The following is a 25,963-nucleotide window of genomic DNA, read 5'->3' as shown; positions in this document are numbered from 1 at the left end:
AGTGTGGAACTCACTTTGTGCCGTAATGCCTGATATGCCATCACTAGCTCTTCTTCAAAACATATTATAATTTACTGACTTCACTTGTCACATATTGTGAATTACAGGATATTAATTAGAACAACACTGTACATTTAACTGTGTCTTTTTGTTAAGTTTAATACATTTCTATGTGTGTAGGAGACATTGTTATGATTTTACTGGAAAAAGAAAACTCACACATACACACGCACACACACACACACACACACACACACACACACACACACACACACAGACACACACAATATTATGTGAAATGGACTTGGGAGAATCTGAATATAACCTTTAAGATCTGGATGACATATTAAACAGGGTTTTAGTGGTGGACAGAAAGAAGCTGTCTGTGATTTGTTTGTTTGGGGAGAGAGCTCCTGAGGGAGGGCCAGGTCTGGTGCTCGGTTCTGAGTGTAAGTGACAAGTGGTTGGCTTCGGAGGGGTGGAGGCTACAGGAGGGCACATGGTGTAGGAGCATGTCAGTGAGGTGGATGGGGGGGCCTGCCTGGTTCTGTGAGTGAAGAGAGGCACTTTGAATTGGATCTGCTGTGGGACAGGGAGCCAGTGAAGTGTGGGTGAGCTGAGGACGTACTGCAGTTTGTTGTGGACTAACTGTGGGTAACTTCACACCATGTCCACTCCACCTGTAGAGTGATGCCACCTTTCAGCATTTAGCATCGTGTGGCTGTGATTCATCTGTGTGTCCTATTTATGAAATTAAAGTATCTCTGTATCAGCACAACATGAATGTGTATTCCTTCTAGTAGCCTGCTGGTAGACGGAAGCAGCTCGATTGAGACTTTTTGTCTTGTCTGCTGGTTCCTCTGTAAACCTCTTTGTGTTTTCAAACTTTTTCTCTGTTAAGACACTGGCTCTGTCGGAAATGTTAAAGACTGTGTTGTGCAATAGGAGTAGACTTGACGTTGGCTAATTATTAATAATCATGAAATAGGATTATTAAAATAATAAAAATTATCTATCAAAAATAATTAAATTATTAATTGAAGATGATCAGTAATCAAATAACAATAAAACCACTAATGAGAAAATAGGAATTATCAATTAGAAAGTACAAGCTATCAATTAACAATGATAAGGTTATCAACCAAGAATAATGAAAATAATTAGTCTAAAACAATAAAATTATCAATTTAAGAATAATACTATCTATATTAATAATTGAGAAAGGGGGGGCACCACCCTGGCTACCAGGGACCAACAAATCAAGCTATAATTATCAGTCTCATAATGATAAATGTCAAATTAATACTGTCAATATTTTAATATTAACGATTACTTAATAAACAGTGAAGGCTTCTAAGTTCGAGCACAGGCAATCATAATCCAGCTGTATTCACACACTTATGCACAAATAATCACAGACTACAGATACTTTAATTACAAAAGTATTTATTAAAAAGGGGAAATAAAGTTATAATGTTATTCAATGATTTATCATTTTAACAAGCTCCGATATTTCAAAGATAAACACAGCAGCAGCACTTATCACAATTCAGAAAATACATGTAAAACCTGCGGTCTACCTATGTATGTCTGTCTCTGTGTGTGTGTGTCTGTGTCAAAGTGTCTCTCTGTGTATGTGTGTCTATGTGTATGTATGTGAAATAAAGTTAGTGTTATTTAATGATTTATCATTTTAACAAACTCCCATATTTCAAAGATCACAACAGCAGCTTATCACAATTTAGAACACGCATGTAACCTCTGGTCCATCTATGTGTCTCTGTGTGTGTGTATCTGTCTGTGTCTATCAATGTGTCTGTGTGGGTGTGTGTGTGTGTGTGTGTGTGGGTGTGTGTGTGTGTGAGAGAGCGAGAGAGAAAAGGGAGGGGGCGTGGCGATGACGCAGTAACGTAGTGACGTCACATCCAAGATGGAGGCCGACAATGTTAGGCTTAAAACTACAAAACAAAATGGCGGGTTCGTTATGAATTTAGAGCCAGAATTGAGGGCGGGTCTACCGATGAATAATCTCAAATGGCCGCCGGACCACGTGTGAGGCACAAAGGAGGAGGTGGAACAAAGGATTCTTTGTTCTGGTTTAGCTTTGGCTTCAAAATGGCAGCCAGATGTTTTCAGGCCCTTTAAATATAGATTTAACTGTTACATGAACTGTATTCTAAATACAGATCGGAACGGGTGTATAGGTCGGTTTAGAAGGAGAGAGAGAGAGAGAGAAGAGAAGGCATGCAAGGAGAGTTCAAAGAAGCTCTTAAAAACACCGTCAGAAACAAGTTACATTTACTTTACCGCTCAGCACTCAAACGGCGTTGTGTGCTGAAGTCTGACGGTAAAATCTCTGTAAGGTTCTTCAGACGGGAACGAGTGCAACCGGAGACGTTTAGTCACGGCGCTTAAGAACTGTGGCACAAGGCCGTAACCGGAAATGAACCGGAAGTAGCCGAATCGTCGTGGCTAAACAATGAGACACGGAGATCCCACAAACAAATACACTCAAATATTAAACAATATGCTACGTATCTGCCCAGATAATCAAGTCTCTTACTGTACAACCCTCGCGATGTGCCTGCGACTCGTCGCGAATGTGTCGGGGGCCAGTGAATCACGTGGTCTTTCTCACGAGCGGAGCTCCGGAGCTCAGCCGCTGGACCGGAAAAGGGAGCGAATTCCTCGTGCTCCTTGACGGAATGAAACTTTGTCTTTCTTCTGTAACAGCGGAGACCGTGCTGCTTTACAGGAACGGAGTGGATTGTCTCATACTCCTCAGCGGGATGAACGTCGCGCTTCTGCAGGGAACGGCTTTGTGGAAGCCGTTTGTGGATCGTTGGAAAAAGGGAAGTCTATAGAAGTGTCGGAGTCCGTCCAGCGGGGCACTTCCTGTTTCGATATTTCAAGTTAAAACCGGAAAGGTCCTATCAAGATAAAACTTTGACTGAGATAAGAAGAAAATGAAACGACTTCAAATAAAAATGATATTAAACAAACGTCTAATCGCCTCCTTAGTTACTGAGTCGTGTGGTTAGACCTCTTGAGGTCAGAAGACAACTTGAGCAGCGTGGAAAAGAGACAGATTTCTGGGAGCAGAGGGGTTTTGTTCTACCTGGGAGGTACCTGCCCCCCTGGAGGAGGGGTCAAGGGTCAGTGTTGCCCTCAGCCAATAAGATGTCAGGGTCCCGACCTTAGTGGGCGGGGATTCGACCTCAGTGGGCGTTTCAGAGTCTCATTTGGGTTTTTGCAGAGCGGCCTGCAACATCTCCCCACCAGGCCCTGCTGGAGGGGGGGCACAGTGGGGGTTCAGGACATGCTTCCCCCACCAAGGCGAGGCTCCAGGCTGTCTAGAGAAGGTGTGAATTAAGACTGAAACTGGTTGAACTGGTTTCAGCTGGGCCTTGTAGGCCTCAAGTATTTACAACCTATTGTTTGATGGTCACTCAGGACCTCACCCCCAACAACTGTGTTCCAATGCCCACTGCCCCTCCGTTGTTCCCCATGAATGTAAAGGCTCTGTCTCTTTTTTAAAGCTCCCAAGTCCTGCTCCCAGGGAATAAGAGGGAGGAGAGGGCTTTTAGCTGCTGCTGATGAGGCCAGCACACTCCCCTTAACGTGCTCTATGGGGATATTACTCATGTTTAAGCACAGCCTTTAGGTGAAGGTAATCTAGCAAATAATACAAATTTTAATCACCAGCGCGATTGCCAACACAGGTGCATAGGTGAATTAAAAGGGAGGCCTCAGCATTCATCTGGGACTTGCTGTAGGTAGTGGGAGGCGGAGACGGAGACTAAATCGTGGGAGCATTTGTATGCAGCAGCAGATGCTCTGCATTTTAAACAAGCAGCGGTAGGTTAAGGTTAAAAATTCAGGACACAATACTTACCCTAGATTTAGAATTTCACACAAGCCCTGTACTCATAAACAAACCTCAGCTCGGAAGAGTTCTAAAATGGCTCTTTCTCCCTCAGCTGCAGCAACCATGAAAAGAGAAATAATCCAATGAAATACAAACCAAAAGAAATGTGGAAATGTTATTTGAGGTTTTAAAACACCCTCATATATTATATACATATTCTTTCTGATATAAAAATACATTGGTTTAGTCTGTCCTTGACGGTGTCCTTCGGCAAGAACAGTGAACATGTGTGGGTGTAATGCTTTGGGGGTTTTTGTCTGTCTTTGACATTTTGCCTACTGAGAATATGTTGCTTACGCACGTACCCAGTTGCAAACCATGGCAATTAATCCGGGGTCTTTTAAATATAAGGTGATTAGGACTGTGCATGGCACCGAACTCAGTCACTCCTAATTCTATTACAAGTCCTCTCTCTCCCAGTGTCCGTCTCTCTTGCTCCCTCACACACACACACACACACACACACACACACACACACACACACACACACACACACACACCTTGATAAGGATCACAGACTCTGAGCAGGACCTGAGAGGCCTGTAACAGAAAATTGTTGTCAGGCTCCACATTTGCATATCGCTATTAGCATAAAGTACGGCGACACAATCTAAAAAGGATAATGTTAAACCCCCAGGACTGTCCTCTCAGGTGGGGCCAAGGTTGGGAGATAACCACGACCAACCGCTGGAAAGATAAAACATCTTCTCCAGCAGGAATCTAAAGCAGGACATTGAATTCATCACCACTTCAAAAGGAAATGACAATGAGAGGGAAACTTCAAAGCTAAAATAACTGCATGAATAAGCAAATCTTACACGGTGGCTCTTCAGTGACAGGTGCATGACTGTATTCTATATTTTATCAGCAGAGGTCGAAGGAGGAGAGTAAGCAGTGGTGAAATCTCAGAGGTTCATTTCTAATGTGACGTATTCTCCGACATCAATGGGACACCTGCCGCCTATCGATCATGTGCAGTCAGCTGTGACGTTGCTTGGGGGGAGGGTGCTTTAAATGACAAATACTTATTATTGTCAAGGAAAAAAGTGCATTTCTGTTCACATCACTAACAAGTCAAGTGGTCTGTGGGTCCAGGCTGAATTTTCTCTGCAGGACTGAATGGACAGATATGACTGGACCCCCTGACTTTTCATGCTGCAACACCATTAGTTTGACATTTGAGGTGCTGAGTGGAATTACATCCTGATGAGTTAGCTGCAGACAGTCATTACACTCAAGATGACTTATATTAGCTGGCAGCCGCCTGACCTTTCATCATCGTCAAGTAAAAATTTCAGTTTGTCCCATTCTTTGGTTTATGACTGGATTCCTGATGGCGTGACATCGGCTCCACCTCTACGGCAACATGCTATAAGGTAAGATGGTGAACACAGTAAACATGTTTAAATGTAAAGACCAGCATGTATATGTTGTTATTGTTACAGTGTTATTATGCTAACAGCAGCAAGCAACATAATTACTGGCAAAGCTGCATGCAGTCTCTGTTTGTTAAGACCTGCTTAGTACTGTAACTGCACTGTGACAGGCTAGAAGAGTTCACACTAAGTAACACTATAGCTTATGGAAAACTACACTGTCAGGAATAAAACAAAGTTGTAACCAAGACTTTATATAAAGATGAACAGCTTGACAGCTGTGCAGAATTAAAGCCAAAGTGCCCAGATTGCCCCCTGGTGGATCACTGAGGTACAGGTCATAAATCCCACCTACTCAATGTTATTGGATGGGACATGGACATCAAATAAAACATTTCATTGTCGATTATATCAGTAGAATTTTAATTCAGTGAACTCTGGCTCCAAATGACGTCTTTGGTGCAGGATGGCAGTTTTCCTGTCCAGGATATTTTGGCTTCATTTCTGGATAGTGGGAGGAAGTGAAGTTGCATCGTCAAGGAAAGTGATAAACGTGACTTCTTTGAAACTGTATGAATCACTTGAAAAATACTTTTTCAACAAGATACTGCAAAACACTCTCATTGACTTCTAATGATGCCAAAACAGTGTCAAAAATGGAAAATAAAACTCACTGTTGGTTAACTTTTTGCAGTTAAAACTTGCAGTGAGTTCCATGGTTGGGTGCTTACCAGCAGCTGTGTAAGGGTTTTGTGCTGTACTACAAGGTGTTGCCAGACACTTGTGATAAAGTGTAATAAAAAAAAGCCATGGAGGAGCCACCGGTGGCTGGTGATACAACACCTGAATCTGCCGTGTCCGTGTAGGCCTGGATTATCTATGCTTCAGTTTAGCCAAAGGGCTGAAGATTAAATACTGCAAGTGGCCCGAGGCCAGCAGTTCTGACCTCTGGTGCCAAAGGGACATTCAAGTCTGGAGGCTCCGCTAGATCAGGGGCGATTTATTCCTCTTTCATGCCATGGTTTAACTCAGGGGGCCACCTTGTAAACCAGCAATAAATCAGCTCTGCTCCCTGTGAGGAAACCTTTGTTTCTCTGTGATCCTTTATCTAATTCCTAATTTATTGTTGGTGAGACCTCAGGCCTGTGGTATAGGTGGGAATATCAAGGCTGAGACCAATAGTCCCCATGTTATTCTCTCTCTCTCTCTCTCTCTCTCTCTCTCTCTCTCTCTCTCTCTCTCTCTCTCTCTCTCTCTCTCTCTCTCTCTCTCTCTCTCTCTTTAATGAAAGATAACTGAACAGTAAACCAAGTTGTAGAAATAATTGACTTGGCATATAAGGTACATATTTGAGACATATTCACTCCCCCATTACTCTTGCAACCTTTAATGCGATTTTCCCGATAGCTCTGTAACATTTCATCATTTTAAATGGCCTGTAGCTTTAGACACTGAGAAAATAGAGTATAGTGATGTCTTTAAGTGTGAGTCATAAACAACAATTAAACCTTTATCACCTCATTCTTGTAGAATCACATGAAAAGCTTTCACATTGGGGCTTCATGACCATAACTGTCCAAAGGTTCAGTTTATGTAAAATGATAATTTGATTTGTGCCATAGAGAGAATTTTAGCTATTAGGATAAATTGGTAAATTGGTTTTTCTCATGCACATCGGTAATTCCATTGAGTCCACTGGATGGTGAAATAATTAAATGGAGAACTGTGATAATCTGTGGAAAGTCGTCCTTTTGTCTTTCTCCACCCCCTTGTCCAGTAATGTGATCACAGGCAGATATTTAATTTGGCTGTGGAGCCCCGACAAGGTCAGGAAACACTCTGTGAGAGCGTGTTTGATACGTTCTCTTTCCAGCCCACTACAATGTCAAGAGAGGACGGGATCTAAAGGGCGGATCTGACGTTTTTGAAGGCAAGTGACAATTAACAGTTCCGTCCTCCAGTGTCACCATCTGAATTATGCAAATATTCACATTTGTCATCAGGTGTCAGTTTGTTTTTTAAGAAAAGGCAATTTCAATGATTTGCTTTTGAGTTCTGTCTCTATGGCCACATGTGATCCGACGTGAGAAGCTGAAATACGTTTTAACTTTACTGAAGTATATTTTGCAGGTATCTGTACATTTACTTTTACTTTGTGCTTTCACTTGAGTAAGTAATATGGTTGTACTTTTGCCACCTATGCAATAGAGGGACACAGACAGCATTCAATTAGGACTCTGTCACCACCGAACCACTGTTAGGTGGAAGGTCAGTAACAGTTTTAGTAAGTTTCAGGCACACATGCATTAAAGATATCACCATACCTATTAGAGTTTCTGTAATATTAAAATTCAAGGAGTGAACACGATGTTATACTATGTGACGACGGTTACAGCTGTTATCACCTTGACATGTGTGCCCTTTAACAGCAAAGCTTCGTGTCATATTTAATTCATATTCTGTTCTCACTATATTGAATGTCTGATTTGATGATATTTTCAGCAGTGAAAAGGGCTGTGAGCAAACTGCATTTGGAGATCAACACCATGGAAACTAATCTCAGATAAATAAGTCGGGTTTTCTTTAGGGCTCAGCTGAAGGATCAGGTGGTATTTATCAGGTTTGGCTGATGGGTGAGGTCACGGGGGGGGGGGGGAAAGCTCACCTTATTATGTGTATTAGAAGTTGGGGTTTTCGCCCAGACGGTATTCAGCATCTGCTCCTTTAGGTCTAAGGTGAAAACTTCTGTTGAAAATAAAGCCGTAAAGACGGGTCAACAACTTCTTACACTGGATCACCTGAGCTGAGCTAGAGCCCGACACCAGCTGAATACTAAAACGTAAGAGGGTTAAAAAAGCTGCCGCCACTGACAGAGCCGTCATTCTCTGTGAAGACAGGGTTGCAAGGAAGAAAAGGCTTTTTAAAGAGGGACTCTGTGAGATGAATGAGCGTTCTGAGGTTTTGGAGCTGAGATAATGTTCCTTCACAGTTAAAATGCGAAGTAAATCGTATTATAAAGGACATCATTCTCTGAAAACAACACATCTGAGGTAGGATCTCTGGAGGTGTCACTACATTATGATTTATATGTGAATTCAGTCTTTACATGGGACTTCATGCTTAAACTTTGCCGTAGTTTTCACAGCTTGATGTGAGGACCACCCTGACAGATGTTGGAGGATGGACAATGAGCAGTATTACGTTTTACATTACTGGCAAAGAGACCGGAGGGGGGTTTGAAGGCGAGATACAGTAAGGAGGTGTTTTCCTTTCTGTCGGGGTTTATCATCGGCTCAGTCGACAAACTGAGAAGCTGTCTCTCAAAAAGTTCAAGGCAACATTCTGGCTGGGGCACAATTAGAGCTTCAGGTAAACACTTTGGGTTTGAACCAGTTTGTGCTCTTAAGAAATTGAAGTCTCAGAGCCCATCGGCTCTTGTTTTGGGGCTTCCGGAGTAGACAGCACATACCGAGGCCGAGACTTTGTCTTCCATTCGCCGTACACTGTCTACAGTCCAACTAGTTTATTTTAGGACACGAGCTGAACGTTTCTCCACATTAAACACAAACAGTGATTTGTAGGCGTTTTGGGCCCTGTCCCGATTCACCCCATAGCCCTGCACAACTTGGCCCGACCCATTTGTTTTGCGTGTTGCCGTGAAGGGGTAGTGTTGTCCTACTTCTTTACTTGATGGAGGGATAGTGGCCATCAAGCCCTTCAAACGTAGTGTAATCAGGACCCCCCCCCAAAAAAAATGGGGTCAAATCCTTTCTCTTGTGGCTCCATTTGAAAGGGGACACTACCAGCGAAGGGCACTTCATATCTGGGGGTAGGGCCAAGAGAGAGGAAGTGGGACAGTGAACGAGATCCAGAGACAGTTCGGCTGATCACTATTAACAACTATATGAATGCAGATAAATTAAATAGACAATAGCGACCAGCCAATAACAGTAATTCGTGTTTGCCTCATCAGAAAAAGTATAAATAAATTGACATAAAAAGACTTAATCCACAATAGAAATAAACTTCAAGAACACGGATAATGAAGCCACCGATGAAACCTGCTAAGTAAGTTACAGCTAAGTTTTCAAACACGATGCAAAGGAAGCAGCATGAGTACGGATGAGATTGTGCTGACAACACACAGCAGCGTGTGCTACGGCAGCATTAAAAGCTCAGACCGAGCTGTCACCAGTGCTGCTCAGCCTCCTTGAAAGATCCATCATCACCACAACCCAAAGTGTGTATGACCTGTAACCACACCTACGCACAAAGATATAACTACACAGCGAGAGGGGGAAGCAATGATGATTAAATCTGCATACATTTCCATCAAGCAAATATAGCCCGTCCCTGTGAATCTCACCTGAGATAACCTACATCTTTCACTATCAACCTCCTGATGAGGAAAGGACGGCGACTATCTCTTTTTATTAAGTCGAATTCCCTCCTCAACTTGTGGAAGGCACCAATAGACTTTTTGAAGTATAAACTTTATCCCAGTTAAGAATATTTCTGACTCGTAAAATGATTAGAACCCCATATTATAAGGAAACTACTCTATCACAATAAAATATAAACATTCTGATGGGTTATGTGCCCACCAACTTGAATGAGCAAACCCAAACCCAAGGAAATATAAAGTAACACACACAGTTTGTCCCTGATAACATGAACTAGAATGAAAAAAATGCAGTATGGCCTCCAACCTGAAGCAGCTAACATGTTTACAGCTGTGAAGGACACGGTGTGTTTGGTGGAATCATCAGTTTTTTGTCTCCCAGAAATTTCTCTTGTATTGTGTTGGACTTCCTGCTTCTGCATAGACACTGTACAGAAATATTATTGTTGCCCAATAGACTCATATCTAACTAACTGACCCAGAGGTGCAAATCATCTCAAAGTGGCAAAGTGATGATGAGTTAAAAAGTTACAAATAAATAAATGTAATTAAATTAGATAAGATTTATACTCACCCTGCAGTTTGAAACCTCATTATCCATTCAATCCTCTTGATGCACCTTTTGTAGCCTAGAGTTTCATAAAAAATTCTAATGTATTCTCTAAATCTGGTTTATCATCAGTGCTGATGCATGATCAGAGTCAAAATTAAAGAATATAAGGAAGGGAGAGATATTCAAGATCCAGAACCTGATATTGTTGGTTGAGAAATCTGAATTAAATTCAATTTACACGATAATTATATTATTATTAATAGAAATAAAATACAAACTGAGGCATCAAAATTGTACCTGCATGACATGTGTCTGCAAAACATTTACGATAAAAATACTATCTCACTAGCTGGACAAACACAGGTGGGACCAGTTTGCGACATATACAAAGACTTTATAAGTAGACTTTGAGAACATTTGATAAGAAACCAAGTTCAAACAATGTAATATTTTGCCAAAATATTGTTTCTTGAGTTTGGAAAATATTGTCTCTATGGGAGAGGGAAAAGAAAGAAAGAAATACATCGTATTTGGACCCTGTATGCAGGGAATCCAGTGGTTCATGCTGTGAGCTGCTCAGTTTTAAAATCAGTACAGATTATTATAAACAACAAACATTGTTTTGTGTTCTTCTGTCAGTTTTAAGCCCAGAAATCACACACACTTAATGAATAAGACACTCATGGCATGACTAACTTTGAATTCTACGAATTAACCTGCAATAATTTCAGTTTTTTTACTTACATTGATGGTAGTGGAAAAAAGTTGTGAAAACAAAGCTGGGAAATATAACATTACAATATTTGTCTATGTAAACAAGTTAACCTTTTTGTGTCTGCCCACCCTGAGAGAAGTAATTATTTTTTTTCCATCAATAAAAAATGTTCAAAATGGGAGGGTGGGTCAAGAGACACGAACCCTAAAGCATATTACAGGCAAACTTATTAATGATCTTGCCAGAAACAAAAACACTCTTTCAGCCTAATGAGACTACCCTACAACCTCTGAGCAAACAGTTACTAACTTGTTTTTTTATTCATTTTCATTAAAAAGTATTAAATGCAACTCTTAAATCTGAAAGCACTGGCTGTTTACAGCTATGAGTTGCCATGTGGTAATAACATTACAAATATGCTACTGGCGAATACGGTAAACAGAAATAAAATAACACAACACATTGGTTTCTGTATATTTGGTCTTTTATGAAATTGCGGCCTGAGTTATTACCCGAGTCCACCCAGACGCCTCGAGAGCGGCGAGTCTGAACCGAGAGAATAACGTCAAGACACAAAAAGCTCCATAAAGCCGAGAGGAGCTGCAGATTTAGGCGGAAATTGATGGCGAATTGTGACTCATACTGTGTAAAGTGATCATCAGTATAAAATACAAGAACAGGCCTCTCATGTATGCAATGCATTATGATGCCAGGTGCATCACACAGGCTAAGATATATTGTGGACGTTAAATACCCCCCCCCCCCAAAGCAATCTAAACAACGTGCTGAATCAGTTCATCTATCATCTGCCTGGGAAAACACACCAAGTACATTTTCTGAGCCATTTTGATGTCTGTATGAAAGTCCTGCGACATTAGAATAACTTATCATAGACAGTTGGTTACAATTGGATGGGGCATTAGAGCGATGGGGAAATTATAGGATGTCTTTGAACTTGTGCGAAGAAAGTCTGTTCAAACCTTTTTGTATAATAAGGACGTTGTTCTACAGTGCAATAAATCGGAAAGGGTCGTCAGGCTCGGGCAGCCGCAAGATGACTCAAGTAACAAATCCTGAGTGTAATTAGCTTTTAAGCCATCGAACGTCCCCTTTTTCCATGAGTGCAGCATTCAGATACTGACAGGTATGACAAGTCATAAATTATGAACTGTGGCTATTCCCCCGCTGTCATGACTAAAGAAGTGAATTTAGCATTTGACATTACAAGAGCTTTGTTCACACGGATTTGTCCCAAAGCTCCAATTTGATTTCGAGACATATTTAGTTGGGTTTGTGACATCAAAGTTTCTGCGAAGTTGACTGAAACATCATTATTGTACAATAATAAAAAAATAAAAAACATCATGCTCATCTCTGCTGGCAGGATTGTTTCCCTCATGTCAGCAAAACCAGTGGATAAAGTAATGCGAAGGCACATATGGTGATTTGCTCCGAGATTGAAGTGAAACTATTTCATCCCTGGCTCCGTTCCACAGTCTCACAAAATGTTACCTTGATATAAAGACGTAAAATCGGGCCGTTAAAATGAGAAATCAACCGACAACCCTGACAAATATTATCGCTTCTTGGCAGAGGAGCCGCCTTCGTGTTGCTCCTCCATCTCCATCATACGTCATCTGGAGCAGCTGCTGGACAAAACAATGGCCCAATGCCTCTCATCAAAGAATCGCATTCCCATAATTATTATTATTAAGCTGCAACCTTTTCCACGTCCTTTATCAGTATCAGGGAAATGCAGCTGAGCAACAAAAAGGTCCGCTGCTACACGAGGAACCACCGACATGCTTTTCAAACACGGTGGATCATATACTCCCCGTGCTGTTGGCAGCCGTTTCATGTCACACACAAACAAAAAAACAGATTTCTCCAAACGTGGCTCACAGTAAATGTGTTGTGATTTAGGTCCAGCACAGAGGGATTGGACAGATGGTCTCTTTGCAAATATTAGGATTAGAATGGTCCATTTTGTAAACTGCCAATACCAACAAACCACACACACACACACACACACACACTAACACACACACACACACACCCACATGTTGTTCCTTTGTAACATATTTTTGATCAAGGTAAAATAAACTGAAGGTTATGATATACTCTACGCTACCATAACAACCCCTTACCATCATCGAGGGAATTAGTGTCCTGTGAAATTCTCCACAAAGAAGTGAGGGAGCTTTCTTTGGATTTGTCTGACCTCCGACGGTGAGAAATTGCCCAGATGACGCGCGGGTGCTGAAGTTCCATTTCATGGTCCCGTGGTTACCGCCGAGCTGTCTAAGAATATCATTTTTCTTTGCTCTCTCTTGTGAACCTTCAGCTGTGCATATTTTGAAACGTGCATATGAAAATTTGGTCTGTTTTTTTAAGTGGTTGAGGAAACAGTTGTCAGTTCCGCTGTGGTGTTGTCATCCAAAGGGTCAGAGTTAAGGCAGGAGCATGTTTTCTGCGTTGTCAGGGGCCCGCAGGCACGCAGCTGTAACGCAGGACTCGTTGTCATTCATGGTTTTCCAACCGTTGCGCGGGTTGCCATGCAATTCCCCGCCAGAACACTAGGCGGAGTAATGTTTTTTGTCGAAGTCGGCTCTTCTTCGTGTGTGGCACGAAAAAGAGCCACGGCGGCTCCTCAGAGCCTTTTTCTGGCGGAAAAATCCGCCGGTTAGTGACGGGTTATACTAGTGGTCATAGTTTCGGATCTCTTCTGCCAAGTGCTCTTCTATTTGGTCCATATTCGTTCTTCTAAATCTTCCGTGGTTTCCGGGCATGAACCGGAAATGCGACTCCGGAAATGATGTACTTAGCAGACCAATCACAGCCCTTGCGGGCGGGTGACGCTTGCGGGGCTTTGCCGTCTAGTTAGAAAAATTGGCCGACGCATGTAAGGACGTAAGAAGGGCCGTGAGGGGCCCGGAAGGGCTCCTGCGTCTCTGGGCCCGTAAAAAAACGCAGAAGCATGCACCGGCCTTTACAGTCAAGTCAGAATTTAGAGTTTATATTAACCAAATAAATACAATGCCATTCTGCCATTCTGTAAAGCACTGAATTGAGGTGTACAACAAAATGCAATGTCTACAAAGTTTTTAAGTTTTCACTTAATTAAAACTGTAAAACTTGGAAAACTGTACTTGCCAAAGCTTTCTGTATTGCTCTATACATTCATGGGAATATCTGATTTTAATGTATTGGGGCAGTGTCTGTTCTTCGAAGAATGTTGTTGCCATGACGGAGATAAGCATCCATGTCACCTATTATCCCATATTAACACATATTCTTTGTTTCCTTAAAAAGATGAACCATGAATCAATAACAATGTTTAACCACACCCGACGCTCTCATGCTGGTACTTGCCCAGTTTTTGATAATGCAGCTTTACAGTTTTGAAGGTGTTAAGGAAGTTTACTCCAAGACCATCTAAGGTGATTCATAACCTGGCCATCCTATATTTCTTTTTGTGCTTAAATATGCATCAGTGTCAGCAGGTGCTTGCAGATATGATGTGGGAGTCCTGTGAGGTTAGATGCAAAGTTTTTTTCCTGCCAGGCTGCTGAGTTACACAGGGAATCCAGCAGCAAAAGGAATATTTAAACTCAATAGACCATGGAAATGGACACATATGAATGATACAGTCTATGTGGTGAATCTAGCTTTAAGAAACAAGTCCATGAATTGATGATAAGTTAATTGACTCTCTACAGAGACTGTGTTTCATAAGGTGAAATACTTGACTGAGCAAAGTGTTTGCCGCTTGCATTGTGAATTACAACTATTAAGCACTCATGGAGCTGTACGGCAATGTCACATATTTTCAGCTCGATTGCACGTCGGGATAAATGATCATGGAGAGAAGTAGAAAAAGAACAGCGGCGTAGTGAAGTAGTGAATCAATACAGTTTATCTTTATCTAATCTTAGTCTCTGTCTTTCTGTCTGACCCCTTTATAGTGATGCACAAAGGTAAAATTAAAGTGTTGACATAAAGTGCTGACAGAACTCTGAAAACACTGACCTTACTGTAAGACTTGGCGTGTAGTTTATATTTATGTAAATGTAAAATAATTGTGTATCTCACTTATTTCTATTGTTTGTCCAACATGTCTCTTATCGCATTCTCACCGAATTATTGTTGTAAACAAGCCAGTAGTTTAGAGTGTAAATCAATATATGTGGAGGTAGAACTCTTGTCTGTACGTTACAGGAGTGAGTGCACAACTACAGCAACTACTCTGTGTTCAACAATGAACCACGAGAATTGTCTACAAACTATGATGGATTACTCCCAAGACTTTCATTAGTAATGCCTTCCACCCCGGGTTCAAACGTGCACACAAAAGGAAGAAACAATGGATTGAAGTCTCAGTAATTGCTCGGCTACTGTAAGTAGTTCCTGAATAATTGATAATTATTCCAATTAATGGTTGGCTCATTGATATCTGTGAATTTGAATAGGGCCGCTGTCATCATCATCATCTCTGGATCATAGAGACAGTGGCTGATCTTAGATTTTTCTACATCATGGGCCATAAAGGGGTCATATTGTTAGTCAGTGACTTTTTATAGGACAACTAACAGGACAGGGGCAGTTTAGGGGCCAATCAGATTTTCGGCTGAGGCCACTTTACCAAGAGAGGCTTTTGGGGTTTGCTTCATCCGCAGTGACTGGATTTGTTTCCCTGGAGAATATGGATTGTGTCTGTATGGCTACACCTAGATACACTCTGCTTTAGTTCAGCTCTATTATGACAGTGACCTGTATTCCTAAGTGTTATAGTCAGTGTGCTCACAGTCACATCAGCCGACTGCTGAGCATCTCTAGAGATTTTGTCTTACCGGTGTGGAGTCTCTTTTCCCTTTCTCCTTGATGAAGTGGAGACACATATTCACACTAAAGTTTTTCAAAATCATGGGACTAATAGGGATCCTGTGGACCATCCCTTTACCATTTACTGAATCAGCAGAAAACTTCCTCATTACTTCTTCATCTCACTGAACTCACATTTACTGGGCAGTCAAATTGGATTAGTTGTAAAAGTATGAGAAAAATTTACTTCTAACCATCACATGTTGAATTCAATTATATTCAAACTAATTACTTGCTGAGGAAAGAATGGAAGATGTCACTTTTTTTTTTTGGGAGCTAAATTAATTCTGCAGCCTGTCAACAAAGGTAATTGGTGATGATGAGCTACCTCACCGCGGCGTACAATACACCCAGTGCTCTTTTAAATTTATCCAGAGCGAGATGCAGCCAACTACATCAGTCCTCAAAAAGCAAGAGCTGTTCAGTGGAGCCAAATGTTCCCCACTACGTACAGTATAATCTCTTTATAATCTGCAGGTGTAAACACTGAAAACATATGAACAGTTTATAGTTGGTCTGAGCTGGCAGCAAAAAGCAACTCTTCACTACAAAGATGCACAGGTGCTGTTGTTTTTACAGAGCAACTGTTCCATTCCCCGTGCAGCCTTCCCCAACCCGGCACTCCCACTGCTCCCCCTCTAATGGCCTTATAGGAGCGCTGTGGGCAGTTCGAGCACTCATGTGTTACTGATCCTGGTGTACACACAAGTACTGTCAGAAATTACTGAAACAAATCACTAAAAAGGATGAGTGGGAGGTCAGGCTCTAACAAAACGGGAGAGATACGAATAATTCATGTTTTTTTGCAGCCATGCCCTCTAGTAAAGTCGCACTAATGGGGAGTGAGGAAAGTTATTTGCTGATCTTTTTTTTCAGCTGCTTTTGGAGGACATTTCTGTCAATTTAGATTTAGACACTGAGGGTCGTTTTCTGTGCGACTCAAGGCGAGAGCACAAGTCTCAGTCAAAGTGCGACACAGACTTTAGTAAACCTGCTCAAATTGACGATTGATTCCTTTTCCATTACCACTTGTAGAGTTTACCTTTCTGTTTTTGTTTTGCTCCTCGTGAGTCATAGTCAACGTCACGCTCTCTCACCTCGCTGTCTCTCCAGTGACGCATCTTACAAGATACAAGAAAATAATCGCTGTTGCTTGTTGTTCCCAAGAAGTTAAAAAAAAAACAATTAGGACACAAACATTCATGGCCTTTTAGGCACACATGCCAGGATGTTCAATTCGTCATTACGTTGCCCTGAAGGAGTGCAGCTCCAGCATCTAGACTGCTACAATAAAGAAGAAGAGGAAATTAGCGTGTTAAACCAGGTGTCAAATTTCCATTATTGCCAATCGGAGCTGAAATGATTGAGTCATTTGTTGTTAGTGGGGTCTATTACCAGTATCAGCATAGACCCCTGCCCCCTTTAAAGCAGTGCCCTTCCCCAACATTTTATAAATAAAATAGATAAAATTGAACATTGCTTTCTAGAAAACCAATCTACCAAACAAAATCTTAAAAACATAAACATACTCAAGCCTTATTATGAGCTACAGTACAGCCACTCTGCAGTAATAAAGACAGCACATAGTCTTCCTACATAGCTATCTGCACATACCTTTTGATCCACATCTCACATTCAGTCTTAATTTGCCCTGCATGTGTTGCTGATATCACCTCAGGCTGATAAATAATAAGCCCTGGGGCTGATATGGGAGGTGGTTATAAGCTGGAGGAAGAAGCACAGCCGCACATAGGGGATCATCCGGGCAGCTGAACTCGAAATGCCAGACATGTTCAGAAATCAGCTGGAGAACATATTTCCTGTTTATGGGATTTGCAGACATCTTCTGGGCACAGAGAGACAAAAACATGGAGTGGGAAACAGCTGGAGACTCCCAGCGTTTCAATGGCTGCATACCAAAGAGGGCAAAACCTGTCAGGCCTCAAGTGATGGAACTGGATTAGCTGCCACTCGCCGATTTACCTGATGAGAATTCAGTGCATTGTGGAATACAAGCCAGAATCTTTCACTGCTGTACATCACATTTTCCTCCCTATCTTTCAGAGAAAATAAAACCAAGCACATGATGAACAGATAATCATCTGCGAGTTTGTGGTTTGTCCTTGGTTTGAAAAACTGGTATCTGGAGTCACTGCCAAGAAACAGACTCAACAACAACATTTAAATCGAACCTGTCTTGTAGAAATGAGGCTTCTGAACAGCAACAACCAAGTTTGTTCTACTAAGATAATGAGGATATATGGTTTATCCATGTATTTGGACACATTGAAACTAAACACTGGAGAATACCTTTTTATTTTCCCAAAACATTTTGCAGGGAGTCAATCAAATGTAGTTGGGAAAGGTAAATGGTAAAAACCTTGTTGGGAATGTTGTTTATTTCCCTTTTTGACTTTTCCCGTTAACCTTCAGTTGACCTTTAGTTGACTTTTATCAGTTATCACCTGTTATCTAAGTCCCAGGGCTCTGAATCCAATACAACCCCTGCTTACAGCCTCCTCAGATAAATGTGATCTAAGCGATATCAGATTTTAATTGACAGGTCTGTCCATTCCTTGCCATTGGTCAGGAACCAGAGACTAATGAAACAGAACTACATCTCTGAGCCAATTCCAATCGGAAAAACACAGACTGTTGGATGTAACCAACACCCTGTGGCTTGATGAGTATCAGCGACGCGTGCTTTCTACTGGATTCTACCACTGCTGCCAATTAAAGCCCTCACATCAGCGTGAAATACATTTAATGCTCTGTGGGGTATGACTTGTACTAAGTCCAGCTGCAGTGTTAGAATGAATACAGCTCGGTTTTTAACTAATTTCCACATGATGAAAGTCTGTGTAAGCTTATTATTCTTTAATTAATGTTACTATTCAAATGACAATTAACATCAATGTCATTTTTTTTTGTTAAATGGGCCAAGCGGGAGTCCAAATTTCAATTATTAGCATCGATAGTTGTTCATAATCATCAATGAACCTGGAATGTGGTATTTTGAAATAAACACCTTCCATCCACTGAAATTTGTTACCGGGATACAGGGAACAATAGAAGACTCACAAGCACAGAGTATAAAAAAGATAATATCAATTGGCCGAACATGATTCCTTGTGACACTTGTTTACTTTGAGACTATTGCTGATCATACAAAGTCTTATGGACGTGAACTGCATTGTGTTGTAAAGCAGATTCAATACTCTCTCTTCATGTCCTACACATAAAAGGTTATTAACACAAAGACATTTTCATCATAAATTGTGACTAATGAGGAGTTCCTTCCCTCCAGTGACCGTAATCCTCATGGTTTCAGTTTTAATTCAATTTATTTCATTGTACAAGTAGGTTGAGTGTTGGGTCAAGAGGACGTGTTTCTCTTTAAAGAAAATATACATTAAGGAAATGTGCACAGAGACACGAGATTGAATAATATACTTTTTCCTCCTACTTCCATAAGTCAGTGTCGGGTGTGTTTTGTGTGGGCTGGAGGACGTGCGCTTTACAGAGTGCTACTGCTAATCTCCTTCTAGAATCTAGTGAATCTGGTGAATCAGAGAAAACCTGTAACAAATTAACCCCTAGAGTCTGTGTGCAAAGTATTTCCGAGAACCCCAGGCATAGATATTTAAGATACTAACCTCAGGAGCGGAGGTATAGATTTATGCGGGTTTCAGGTGCTATATTACTAACAGGGTTTATTAAATCCAATATATTTATATTCATTTCATCTATTCAAAGTCCCGTCCACTTTATCAGCTTAGATATTTTACCTTCACATTTCAAATACCAATTTACATTGATTAGTTTTGCAGTCATTGATTTCTTTCATGTAGCATTGTCCATCAGGTGTAGATCCTGCCATGTTATTTTTGTTCTGCTTGTTTTCTGAATGTTTTATTGGTTGTAAGTAAATGTTTGTTTTTGTTGAGCTATATTTTTCTCTTTTAGAAATGTTACACCAAAAATTGCCATTATTATTAAATCAAATAAGAGAGGTATGTTACTGGATTTAAATCAAGAATTAATGCAATGTCATCTACATACAATATAATTTGACATATAACTATAATATCACTTGCAATCTATGTGTGGGTACCACATGCAGCTTAAAGTAATCCCTAGGCCAAGAGTAATATATATTTTCAGCTAATATGAAAATGTAAGTTATTCAACGCTGATGGCTCCAGAGACTTACAACTTATGCAGCAAGACCAACATAAATTCGATTCCTATAAATTGCTAATGTTGTGCTAGTTCCTAGTAAAACAGATAGAGAAACTCACACATAGGGTTCAGTATCTTATACTATTTTGATATTGTGATGTCTTGTTATTAAATAAGCAATGATTAATGACAGGGGATCATATCTTAGCTTATTCTAACTTGAGTTTAGTTTCCCTTCCCATATTTTGTAAGTAAGTCGGGACTGGGCTTGAGGAATGTATTCCATTTATTTATAATAGATAGTCAGCACCCCTCGGTTAGTTATGATTCCAGCAAAGAATGTTTTCCTTAATATTTCAGAGTAGCATTTCAGCAGCTTTTTCACCTTTGTCATATAAAGTTTCTTTGAGGCTAATTAAACTGTCTTAAACTTTTATTTAATGTAAAGCACCTCATACTCAGCTATAAGAGCAAGGAGTTATTTTCTGGAACTTAATTAGCTGAAAATGCCTCCCCTCTCAGTTTTTGGTGCCCACCCTTTTCAAGCTCTGATTAATTATTGGATCAAGAACTAGTGATGCTTATTATTTTATCTCCAAATACACATTTTTGTTTTTATCCTCTCCCTTAAATACAGATTAAATTTCTTCCGGATGGCTGCCAATGACTGATATGCGTCAAATGTAAACATCTTTTATTCCTCCCACACATTTGAGCCACAGTCTTAGAACCATTTTGGATGCAAACGTCAATTACGTACAAAGAATCAGTATAATAATAGCATTAACTTTAATGTGTGCTCTGAGTACATGAGCATGATTTCGTAAGCAGGAAGTCATTTAAAATCACATACATTTAATTACTCACCATTATCTCTTTCATATCACGTAAGCTGAAGACCATATTTAATATCTGTTTGTCCCTGGATGGGTTATTAACTACAAAGTACTGCTATTAATAGAGACAGTAATAATGGAAACAGAATGTGACTCCCACGGTGAACTGACACGCAGGGAAATTAGCTTTGTCGCGTTCACACAACACGCATTTAGGAAAGAGACTTATAATAACTTATAACAACTATAAATGATCAAATTACATAAGTGTACCCGAAAGCAGAACAAGGACTCGAATGGGCGAATAAAGGAAAGAAGATTAATTGCTGGTTTTAAGGCAAAGGAGACTGGTGATTGGTTTGATGATGACGAATGGCAGACTGGGATTGGTTAGCATGACGGCAAAACAGGAAGATGGAGGCTGACAAAGCGGGGTTGCAGGAAGTAGAGGGCCGAGTGGTGAGTGTGGTATCAGTGTGTTGCTTTTGTTGTGCACTGCAGGAGAGAGGGTTAACAGTTTGTCGGCAACACGATGGAGAGGAGCTTCTAAGTCCTGATTAAAATGAACTTTGCTCATCTGAGATTTCAGTTTTGAGTTTATTCAGCTCCGGCCGAGCTATGGTTAGATCTGATTAGCTTTGTTTTATTTTAAAAAATGGGTGCCCCATTGATGTGTGTGTCAAAGTGTTTGTTCCCAGTCTCTTCCTCCCCTCAGCCATTAGTGCTGTGATGATGTTGCATCATTCCATGTATGAAACATGGTGCAATCGTGCTTAGATTTACCAGTGAGTGAACACAAAAAGCTGTTGTTTTGAGGCTGGCACACTGACATGACTCTGAGAATAATTCCCCGTTCCCTCCGTTGCAATTGTTACCCCTCAACCTACTCTTGTGTTTGGAGTATAGAGCAATAAATGACAGCAAAGCATGATTTTGAAATGCGTTGCACAGGTGTAAGTGGTCTATTTGGCTGTAATAGTGTTGGTCAGCCGTGTCTTTGAGTAAAATCAAACCTTAGTCTGTAGTCTTCCGATAATCTTCACACGTCAACGATACTTTAAACACACAATGTGTTCCTGATTAAAGCCTAATGCTTCTTCTGCCTGACATAACTCATCAACAAAAGCCCAGCCGTAAAGAAAAGGAATTGATTTGGTTGGTGGTTGGTGGGAGGTCTGAGCTCAAGCTGAAATTGGGCATTAAAATGACACAGTCCATTGCTTGCACTCGCAATATTCCTCCTGGTGTCAGGGGAGAAGCTGTGAGACTGTACAATTAATGCTTACAGGCTGAGACTTGCCTCATTCAGCACCACACTGCTCCCTCACACAACACAACAGAAAGTGAAGAAGGACAAAATTACATCATTTAATTCAACTCTTGTTGACGTGTGGCTGTATTGTGTTATAATAACACGACAATTAGGTGAGGGTTATAAAAGACAGCCTGACAGCGGGTTATCTCTGGGACATATGAGACATGAAAGTAAGGAGGGTCCCCAAAGAAGTGGCCAACCTTTTGATGTCATCCCTCTGCACATTGATGTCAATCAACAGGAATGGTTGTTGAGGGTTTGAAAGCAAACAATTCAAGCAATACTGGGGCTCCTCCTACAGGTCGGATGCCTAATTATAAAGCTCCAAACTGAGAATGGTGAGCTAATTGTCTCTTTTAGCTACTAGCCACTAGCTCTAGCTGTTGGTGTGTGATGTATGTCGTAAATAGGTTGTAATGTTCCAGTACGGTATACGAGAGTTACATGTTGCAGTTCCATGCGTCCGGGAATGACTGTGGCAAAGACAGACATGCTTATCTACCTTTTATTAGTTTTATACCCATCAAAATGATTTTGAAGGTTATTTTATGTAGAGAAACTAGCTTGTTTTGCTTTAAATGTACATATACCCATCTCTTATATCATGGCATTAAAGCAGTCTATTTCCAAAAAGTATTTTCCCAGAGCCGTCTTGGAGAATGAACCTGCCTGTCTTCCGAACTCTTGTTGAAATACAATTGGCTACATCTGTCTGTTCCGCTGTTCGGTTTTGACTACAGTTTAGCCATCAGTAGTCTCTTCTTGAGTGAGACCGCTCATGCAGAGAGACACTTCTTTTTAGAAACAGCAGCTTTAGCAAAGCAAGCATTAGACTGGAGACTATTTTAAAACGAATAAAAGAGTTTATCAGAGGTCTTGGTGGGCACCAAAATATCCCAGTATTTCCTTCCAGGATGAGTTCAGACAGCCCAGCGACATTAGCAGTCTTTTTGTAATACTAGTGCTTTTGTTTATCTCACACCAAGCAGAAATCTAATTTCCTCTGCTTTCCTGGTGATGAATTATGTTTCTATGAATCTGCTATCTGGCTGTTCTCAATTCAATACAGAAGAAGAGAAAAATTGACCCCCACTCCTTTCAGGCACAATAATAAGCATTTAGTGGCTCATAATAGAATACAAACAAACAAAGGCCTTCACACACAATATACAAACAGTCCTGTGAGTTATTACATCAGTGTCTGTTTGACCTCAACATTTGTGAATTGTGGGATTTTTTGCGTTCATACAGTGCATCTGCTTGCAGCACTTTGTTATTCTATGGGGGGCTATCGAGGGTTCAGCATCTTGCCCAAGGACACTTCAGCATGCAGATGGTTCAGACTGGGGATCGAACCGCCGACCTTCAGGTTGGAGGACGACCACTCTACCCCTCAGCCACAGCCGCCAAGCTAAACTCCTTGATAATGATTGACATGCCTTCACCTCGTGTTGTTCGTCCACATCTGTCCACTACTTATCGGAAGCTGCTTTGCAAGGATTCGCTCTCTTCTTCAGTCTCGCTTTACCGAGTGGAAACGAATGAGGATTTTAAAGTTGGACAGAAAAAAGACGGCTTGAAAATTCAATCTGCACAGTCAAATTGATGGCAAACCCCTCGGTGACCTGCCACGGAGCAGATGGTATTCTAATACAAGGACAGCACCATTAAAAGAGTCATCCATTTTGAGTCTGTGTTGGGCGAGTAGCACATCACTGTCGAGAGGCTTACCGAGCCAGAATAGTCAGATGGCCCCTTCGCCTTTCAAAGGGGAGTTGGACTTACCAGTGCCGCCATTCACATTGATACACTCTGTGTTCCGCCGATGCCAAGTAGCCTCTCCACACGTCTCATGTTGTCTTTTGATTATCATTGAGAACATGATGTGCAAAGCTCGCTAACTATTATTACTGTGTACATGTGCCCCCCCCTCCCCACCCACCCCTGGGCTTTCAAGACAGAGTTCTCCTCATTATGAAGTGCGCCTCTGGATTTAGACATGGTCTGGAGTTGAGAACCACTTTGCAGTTTCCACAAAAAGACCCGTGACTTATATCCTGTTGAAGAACAAAGGCACAGTTAAGTGCTGCATTAATATTTCAGCTTCACAATGTCTAATTGCACTCAATTAACGCGATTAAGAATGTAACTGTGGCTTCTACAATGAAATACAGAGATTAAGTGGTAGCTGTCACTCCCGTTGAGATATAGCAAAAAGATGTATTATCAAAAGCACTGTTAGCATTTGCATTTTAAGGTCACCCTTTAGAACATTATGTTTGGGAAGGCTGATACAGACAGAGAGAATAGTTTTATAAATTAACCTTTATTGCATTGAACAATCGCCTAAAAGCTTCTCCAAATACAGTTAAATGCCAAATATGAATCAAATCCTCACATCCAAGACACATCTGGGACTCACTGGAGCAGCACAGATCAACTGTTTAACTTGAATTTATATAGATTGTGACGAAAGCAGCTGCTACCAGAAACTCTTTATTACCTTTTAAATAAATTCATCATATAAGATTTATTCTGCATTCTTATCGTTCATTTGTAATGTATTGCTTGTTACAAGTTACATGAAGCAGGATGATCCTATTTTAATTTTAGTGCACTGGTAAAGATTTTTGATCAAAACTAAAGAACATGTAGATTGATTCTACAGGAATGTAAATGTATTTTATTACACTATACATGTTCTTTAGTTTTGAACAAGAAATCAATCTGATTTTGTCTAAAGGAAACTAGAATAAAATGTATTTTATTACACTATACATGTTCTTTAGTTTTGAACAAGAAATCAATCTGATTTTGTCTAGAAAAACTAGATCTGGTCCGACCCATAAACTATGAATAAAAACATCAACCACCACCATTTATTATCACTTATATTTTAAAACTAGTTTTATATGTATTACATAGACACAAGAGTGGATGTTGAGGCCTGTTTACGAAGCATAAAGCGATGGAACGTCACCAAATGCAGACCTCCACCAGGTTTAAAGGTAAGCACACGATACATATTTACACAAAGATGATTAAAACAGTTTAGTTTTTTTTCTAGTTAAGGAGTTCAAAATAGTGCAACCTAGACACCTATTTAGTTTCCTAGTTGTTAATAGTTTAATGGTGTAAACATTTCTGAAACAATTATTTTCAAGCAGGACACGGATCACCTGACAGGGAAACACATTTTTAGGGCATTCATTATGCACAGCACCTGTTTCTGGAGGCACACTCACTATCCAGCCTCGGATGATGAATGCCGACTTTAAAACCTCGGGGGACGCTGGTGCTTCTTCTGGAAGCTGGAAGGATTTTGTAAAAAAATACAACAAACCTAGACTGCTATGGAGGAAGCATCATATTTATTCAGATAATTAAAAAAAAACTTTAAAAACTATTTTAGGCCAAGACCTGCACACTTTTCCGTTAAAAAATTATAATAATGTAAACGGGTTCATTGTTTGGGTAACACCTGCATCACTCTGTCCTTACCTTAAGGAGGTGATGCGATGGAGGGGGGGGAGTTAAATAAAAAAACTGTCACACAGTAAGTGATGGTTCCTCTGCCATGCTGCAATGCCCTGCTCACCCTTGACCTCCAACCTTTTCACCTCACGTGCTCACCTCATGCATGGTGAGTATGTGGGGGGGGGCAGGATGTGGGCGCAGGGTGTGAATACATGTCTGACAGGCTGGGCTCTCTCATTGGATTAAAGAACTCCTGGGAGGACTAGAGATGAGAGCGGGTCACAGAAGCCTATTTTCA

Source organism: Limanda limanda, chromosome 16 (genome assembly GCF_963576545.1).
Source record: "Limanda limanda chromosome 16, fLimLim1.1, whole genome shotgun sequence".
NCBI lineage: Eukaryota > Metazoa > Chordata > Actinopteri > Pleuronectiformes > Pleuronectidae > Limanda > Limanda limanda.
This window is presented reverse-complemented; position numbering follows the sequence as displayed.